We start from the raw sequence: 7193 nt of genomic DNA on the forward strand, positions 1-7193 counted from the left end.
CCCCAGCTGCTGGTCTGCACCAGTTCAGCGGGGATGAAGCGGTCGGTCACTCGTGCTGCCCAGGTATCGGCAGCTGTGTGCCGGGTTGAGAGAACACAGAGCCCGCTCCGCGGGCCGGGTCTGGGCCGTTTGGCTCGGTTCCCTGGGCCAGGGCCTCCGCCCGGCCAGCGCCTGTTGGGTTTGGGGGCTTTGTTTCCCCCTCAGGACCGGGCCACCGTTCTGTGAGCCAGGTCTGGGGTCCCTGTTCCTTCCACGGGGTGCAGGGCCCCCCGCAGGGGTCTCAGTGGCCCTCTCTGCTGCTGCACTTTCAAAAAAAAAAAAAAAAAGAGTTGAAAGAGCTAGCAGCTCAAAAATTTTTGCAAGCCTGTTTCAGGACAAAAAGGGACTTTCAGCAATGTCAAAGAGGAACATCTTCAGTTTGGACTTTTTCCTGAAACTCAGCTGTTTGGACTTGAAGCAATGAACTTCCCTTGTACTGTTTTTGCATTTTCTTCTATCTTAAGATTGTTTTGGTGATGTGATGGGAATTTGGTGTTTTGCAGGTGAAGAATTTCCCTGATGGTTCCACACCAGCATTTGATTGATATTTTGATTGGCAACACATAGCCTCTCAGGTGCTTGTTCTTTCCTCTGCTTGGTCCAGCAGATGAAATTGCAAACATTTTTCTTTTAATTTATTTAAAATAAAAAGGGTGAGATGTCACCGACATGTTTTATGAAAAATCCTTTCCTTAGGATTTCTCCCCTCCTGAGAAACTGAGAGGCCTCAGGAACAAACTGTAAACAATTCTTACCTGCTGCTGTGGAATGCAGCAGGGGAGGTCTGTGATTGGCCTCCTCAGGATGTTTCCAATTAAGAGCCAATCACAGTTCACCTGTCCGGCCGGTCTCGGTCTGGGAGAAGACCTTTGTTTTCAATTGCTATTCTATTCTTAGCTTAGCCTTGTAGTGAAATCCTTTCCTCTATTATTTTAGTATAGTTTTAGTATATTATCTATCATATAATAATAAATCAAGCCTTCTGAAACATGGAGTCAACTTTCTCGTCTCTTCCCTCATCCTGGGACCCCTGTGAACGAGACAACAGATTCACACTTACTGAAAGCTAATAAGCCAGCCTGACGTCAGTTTTGGATTAGACTTGAGCAGAGTTTCAAGTTGGATGGGAAGACATTGAGGATGAAGAAAATCAAAGAATAAGGTAATTAGTGTCTATGTTACGGTATCCTCTTTTCAGCACAATGTTTTTATATCATCAGCTAGGGAAATTCTCTGCAAAAGATTTTTTATTGTCTTCTCACTTCAGGGACTAGAGTCTTTAGATGGATAGGCAGAACAATACTTCCTTCTCACAGGGCATATGCTTAGCTGGAAGTGGACAGTGACTGCCATTTCCTACAGGGGCCGTGGTGACACTTCCTTCTCCTCTTAAAGAGATATTTGCATTTTTTCACTAGGACAGAAGGGTTAGATGGGTGTCTGAAACATCTGTAAAAATGGATAAACCCATTAAAGACATTGAGTTGGCCTAAATTCATGTCATCTAGAGAGTTAGGAGAGGAGGGCTTGCCATAACTGCGTGTCAATATTAAAACCCAACAACTTGAAAATTATTCTGAAAGGGGTATGTCAACCAGAGTTAGTATGAAAATTTTAAAAATGTTGGAGAGTCTCACTGAAATTTATTTGGTAATGTCTGATGAAACACTGAAGTATAGATGCAGCAAAACAATTTTTCTATTTTTAAAACTTTTCAGGGACTTCTTTATTAGCCTTATAATGGCATGGTCTTCACTTTCCCTGCTCTTCTTTCCTTGTCTTGCCTCATAACATTGATGTATCTTCCCACTTACATTTGGGCAGACTCTGGTACAAACTTGGGAGATGAAAAATATGCCTGCTAAAAGTTTTCTGTGGGAAAAGATGAACTTCAAGATTCTCAGTGAGATGAATGGAAAGAAGAAGGTCAGCAGAATCCCATCACTCCAGAGAGTAGATCAATGAAGCACAGGCAAAATCAAGGCATGCTGGGGTGAGCCCAATCCTTAGCAGACTGTAAAGGGACTCTGAAAAGAGAGCACAGAAAGGAAGAATGTGAGGAACTTTGAACTACAGCTGCCATGAGGCCACAGGAGACCTTGCACTATCATGGAAAGTGTTGAGGTCCCATCCCTTAATGTACCTTTACAGCATTTTTCTTTCAGTTGACACACTTTGTAACATTTTATTCTCAGAAAGGCATTATTGTTTGTTCTTTCTGTCTGTAAGAACTAAAGATGAAATAGACTTTCTGAAGACAAAAGCTCTGTTCTTCTGCAATCTCCAATCCTGATGGCACAGTCTCACAATTATTTATTTTCTGAGGTCCCATCTCATTTGGTGCAAATGAGCAGCACTGAATGAAACAAGATAGTCTTGTGAATGCCTGTCATTCTTTGAAATATAGAATTGAGAAACATCTGCAGAAATCAACATTATTTATGATCAAATGTAGAAACCCATTTTGTGAGTTTCTAATGAATTTGATCTATTCTTCTCTACGATCATTTCTTTATTGGTAGAACTGACAGTTTTAAACAACTCCAAATGAACGGATCAAGAAATACGTAGAATAAATAGAATGTCCTGTGTACAAATGCTGATCCTGCTTCTTTTACTAAAACAAAAGACCTTCATAATTCATTCATGCCTTCACAGTCATGATGTATGGAACTTTTATACTCATGACAGAAACATAATACTCACCCTTCATGGGTGAAACATTCTGTATGGGCTGGGGATTTTTCTCTACTGGTCTCTCTTAAAGGTCTGATGAGAAGTGTTTTTCAAGGGTTAGATTTCTTTACAGAAATTAGATCACTCCAGATCACTGGCAAAATGAAACCAGTTTCACTGTTCCAGATTATCCTGACTTTACAGCTTTATTCCAGATTTTTTTCATGCTCACACTGAACATGAAATACCAAGATATTTGGTATGGCAGTTGGCTGAGGACAATGTACACAACTGTTTCTGGACACAGGTGTTACTGAGTACAGTGTTTACAGGGAAATATGAACTGAGAACAGATCTCCAGGCACCCTGATAAAGACAATTTTGAATAGTTTGAGCCAGCAAAGGGGTGTCAGCAACTAGAGCCAGGTTCCACAAGCTGAACTGTCTGCTCTGTGTGACTGGTGTGAAAAATTTCAGATGAGATTTTCTATAAACTACTTCAGGATGGTAATTTTGTGAGAATAAAACCAAGTAAAGCAGTCAGATGTGTCATCAAGGACTTATGAACAGTACCAGTACAATTTATTTATATGTAATTGGAATGGTTTAACTCCAGGCAGCAACCAAGCCCCACACAGCCCTTCCCTTCCTCCCCATCAGTGGGACTGAGGTGACAAGTGGAATGGTAAAAACTAAAAAATTTGTCGGTTAAATTAAAGGCACTTTAATACCGCAAAAGCCACCAACCAAAGCAAAGCAAGGAAATAATAACTGTAATCATAATAATTCCCTGCTTCCCATGGCAGGCAGGTGCTCAGCCATCTCCAGGAGAGAAGGGCCCCATCACAGACAATGTTTACTTGAGAAGACAAACACCATCACTCCAAATGTCACCCCCTTCTCCTTCTTCACCCCACTTTTTATACACAGCATGATGCCACATGGTCTGGAATATCCCCGTGGTCAGCTGGGGTCACCTGTCCTAGCTGTGTCTCCTCCCAAATTCCCATTCACCCCCAGCCCTCTCAGCATGTGGCAGTAAAAAAGCAGAAAAGGCCTTGGCTCTGTGCAAGCCCTGGCAGCAATAACAAAAACATCCCTGTGTTATCAGCCCTGTGCTCAGCACAAACACAACACAGAGCCCTGCAGCAGCCACTGGGAAGAAAATGCAGAGCCAGCAGAGTGGTGCAGGGCACTGCCTTCCACCAGGAAGTGTGCGTGGGTGCTGCTCAGAGCCATGCAGGAGAGAGCAAGGGACCAGGACAGGTATGGGATATGGCTCACAGCCCATGGCTCAAAGCCAGTGCTCTCCCTGAAACTCCAGTCCTGCCAACACAGACACCTGCACACTGTGAAATTATGTTCATGCATTTTTAGGTACTCCTATGTGTGGTTAAAAAAAATCAGTTGAAAAAACAACTATACAGAACTGTGTAGGGGCAGGAAGATGCAAATATGCGAAGTGTAAAACTCAAAATATTAATTTTTGCCATAAATTACTGAAAGCAATAGATGCTCTTTGGAAGTTGATGATTCTGGGCAACTTCTTTGTGCCTCAACTTACACTTAAATACCCTAATGTATTAAAGATATTTTCAGACATATTTTACAGCTCACATAATGCTCTTATTGTTTTCAGAGAAGTTCTGGTGAACTTACATGTACAAATTATGGGACAAAAACATCAAAAGTCTTGCATAAAATGTTTGAGTCTAAAACAATGATTAGACATTGACATTATTCTGATAATGCAGAGTTGAAACTTTTTATGATTTTGAAGAAAGTTTATCTTTTTTAGTTCTGTTTCTCACTTTACTGCTAATGAAAATGTATTGTGTAACACCTCATTAGGTAATTACTTGACTACAATTTAATATCTTCTGCAGAATCTTCCAGAAGTAATTCACTTACAGTGTAAAATTTTATGTGGCTGGTATTATTAAGTTATTGTATTTTAAACAGATTGTATGGATATGATTATTTCATTAAACTACCAATTGTTCTTGTGTGTATGTGTGCTGGGAAGGAAATAATCAAATAATTGATACCAATGCCACCCTCTCAATTGCACACTACTCTTCAGCTATCTAACCTGTAATTTTAATGCAGCATTTTCTCCTTCACTAACACACTCTGCAGTTATATTGAAATTATAGCTAAATTGTGTAAAAGTCAGAAAATTTTGAAATGAAGCGTTAGGTAAATCTGGCAGTTCTTTGCACATGCATAATTAAAATAAACTTTTACTATTGGAGGAGTGTTCCAAAGAAGAGGAAAAACATGAGAAAGAGCTATCTGAGATCTTCGTTCTTTTTGTGCATCATCAGTCAGAAGACTTACTAATTTCTTCGTAATTACACCTGTCTGGTGTCACCGTTAACCAGTAAGGTGCTACAAACATTGAAAAATAATAAATCTGATTACCTACAGTTCCATGGGTGGGAATGGACTCACTCAGTCTCTCTGAAGCCTTTATTTTCAGAGGAGTTTTGTTGGGTGAGTCCTTGGTCCTTTTGTAGGGGTTTGTGGCTCATTTTGATTCTGTTTTTAGGACAGACTGAGTGGTGTTTTCACATCTCTCGTGGTGTACTGCAGGGAGAGAATCAGAGCTAGGATTCAGCATGGCTGTAGAGCAGTGAGGAAAGGATGTGTCCTGGGGAGGACAGTCTGACTCTCCACCCCACACTTCTTGCAAAGTGCAAGACTGTTTGGAGTGTTCCAGGCACAACAGTTTATTCAGACAGGAGTAGGAAAAAGAAATTATCAACAGAAGAGTAAAAATAAAAAGAAAGAAGGGTGATGGCATAAAATATGGATGCTCAAAGTGTGAAATTTAACACTGTAACAGGGTGGTTTTTTTTTTTCTGCCTTCACAGTTTTAAAATGTCTTTTACTTAGAAAACATCATGTAAAAGTATGACATAGAGAAAACATAAATAATAGATTGGACAATCACTGACAACTAAGGCTGATCTTCATCTAGAAAAGTTCATGAAAAGGCAAAAAAGGGGGAACAATGCACTTATGTAGCAAAAATAGAAACGCCATCTCAAAATAAAATTAATTAAAATAAACACTTTTTCCTGTTTGTCTGCGGAGTATTTGTTTAATAGCAAGAGCAATATCAGATTTTTTGTTAATAGTGAAGTGGTTTTTGGTTAAACAAAGGTATTTTGGCTCAAGGAAGCCAAGAGTTAAGCAGACATAAGAGACCGAGCAGCACTCCCAGCATCAGCTGACCCCCAGCCGCAGAGCCCGCTCTCCGGGAGAAAGCCGTGCCGGGCTGGCTCGGCTCCTGCCCCGGAACCGAGGGGCCGCGCCCTGCCCGGCACCCACCGGCACGGGCAGCGGGACCCCAGTCCCGGATGGATGGTGAGGGGCACCGAGGGCAGGCAGAAAGGAGCGAGAGGGCCCTTGGTGCGAGCCTCCAAAAGGACTTACGCTCCAAAAGCAGTGGAGAACAACTAACCACCCTCGGTACTTGTGCACAGCTCATAAAGGGAGGCGGTTTTAGGGCATCGCCCAGCCAAGAGGAGTTCGGGGCAGAGCACGGGGCGGGGATACAGAATCGCACAGGCAACGAGGGTTATGGGGGCAGGACAGCCCCCTGCCAGAGCCAACTCAGGGATCGCAGCAATGACACAGAAGGTTCTGGAGGGAGAGGCTGGGTTTACACTAAGTGACAGGGGAGAGGGGCTGGGTTACAATGATAGACATGAAGTAAGTACCTCCCCCTTATTCCCGAGGGAATAAGGGGGAGGTACTTGGACTGACGGACAAGGAGAGAAGAGCAAGCAACGCTCGACTAAACCATATGCAAGGGATAGGTGAGAACGAGCCGTAGGTGAGAACAAGACATTTAAACGAACTGAACAAAACACAACAATAATCAAAAGAAATATTGCAACAAAAATGCGCCACCACAACAGTCAAAGCAAATTAGTGAGGTGGAAGGAGGAACAGGGATGTAGGATGCTGAAGCAGGGCTGCCACCTCAGTTCTCTCTCTTTTGTCTTTTATACCTGTTCCCGTGTCAGCTGCCTGTAGATATATTGAGCATATTTTTACGCATACTATAATTTAACAGTAGTCAAGTGCTGTTTCTTAAAAACAGAAACAAGAGCAGCCTATGAAAATAATTACATCTGAGTTTCCTTCCAACTTCTCTGATTTTTTTTTTTCCTTAAAAATTTAAGTCAGTTGTTGCTGGAAGGAGGGAATGAAGAAAACACGATCTGGTGACAGCTGGTTACACTTTGGTTCGCATAAAGTGCTTTTAATCCTTGCCACAGCCCCGATAAGTACACATAAAAGAAATGGACTGCATCAGATGCAGGACTAGAAGGTAGGATTGTAGCTGAGATTTCTCAGCACTTCCTTTTATTATTGTAGTAGCTTTGATTTCTCTAATTGCCTATAACTCAGATGCAATCCTGTGGATTGACACTTGACATTGTCATGTTAAGCACATACATAGC

At 41.9% G+C, this 7193-nt stretch overlaps 1 long non-coding RNA gene across 1 annotated transcript; it reads right to left on the reverse strand.

Annotated features, from left to right (window-relative positions):
* Positions 1-1556: 1556 nt before the first annotated feature.
* LOC127059753 (uncharacterized) lies at positions 1557-6361 on the reverse strand. Its single transcript, XR_007777896.1, has 3 exons — positions 6157-6361; positions 5140-5304; positions 1557-2066 (listed from the first exon to the last, which is right to left on the reverse strand). It is a non-coding gene; the product is annotated as an uncharacterized LOC127059753 (long non-coding RNA).
* Between the last annotated feature and the right edge of the window lie 832 nt (positions 6362-7193).

This window comes from Serinus canaria, chromosome 1, assembly GCF_022539315.1.
Source record: "Serinus canaria isolate serCan28SL12 chromosome 1, serCan2020, whole genome shotgun sequence".
NCBI classification, from domain to species: domain Eukaryota; kingdom Metazoa; phylum Chordata; class Aves; order Passeriformes; family Fringillidae; genus Serinus; species Serinus canaria.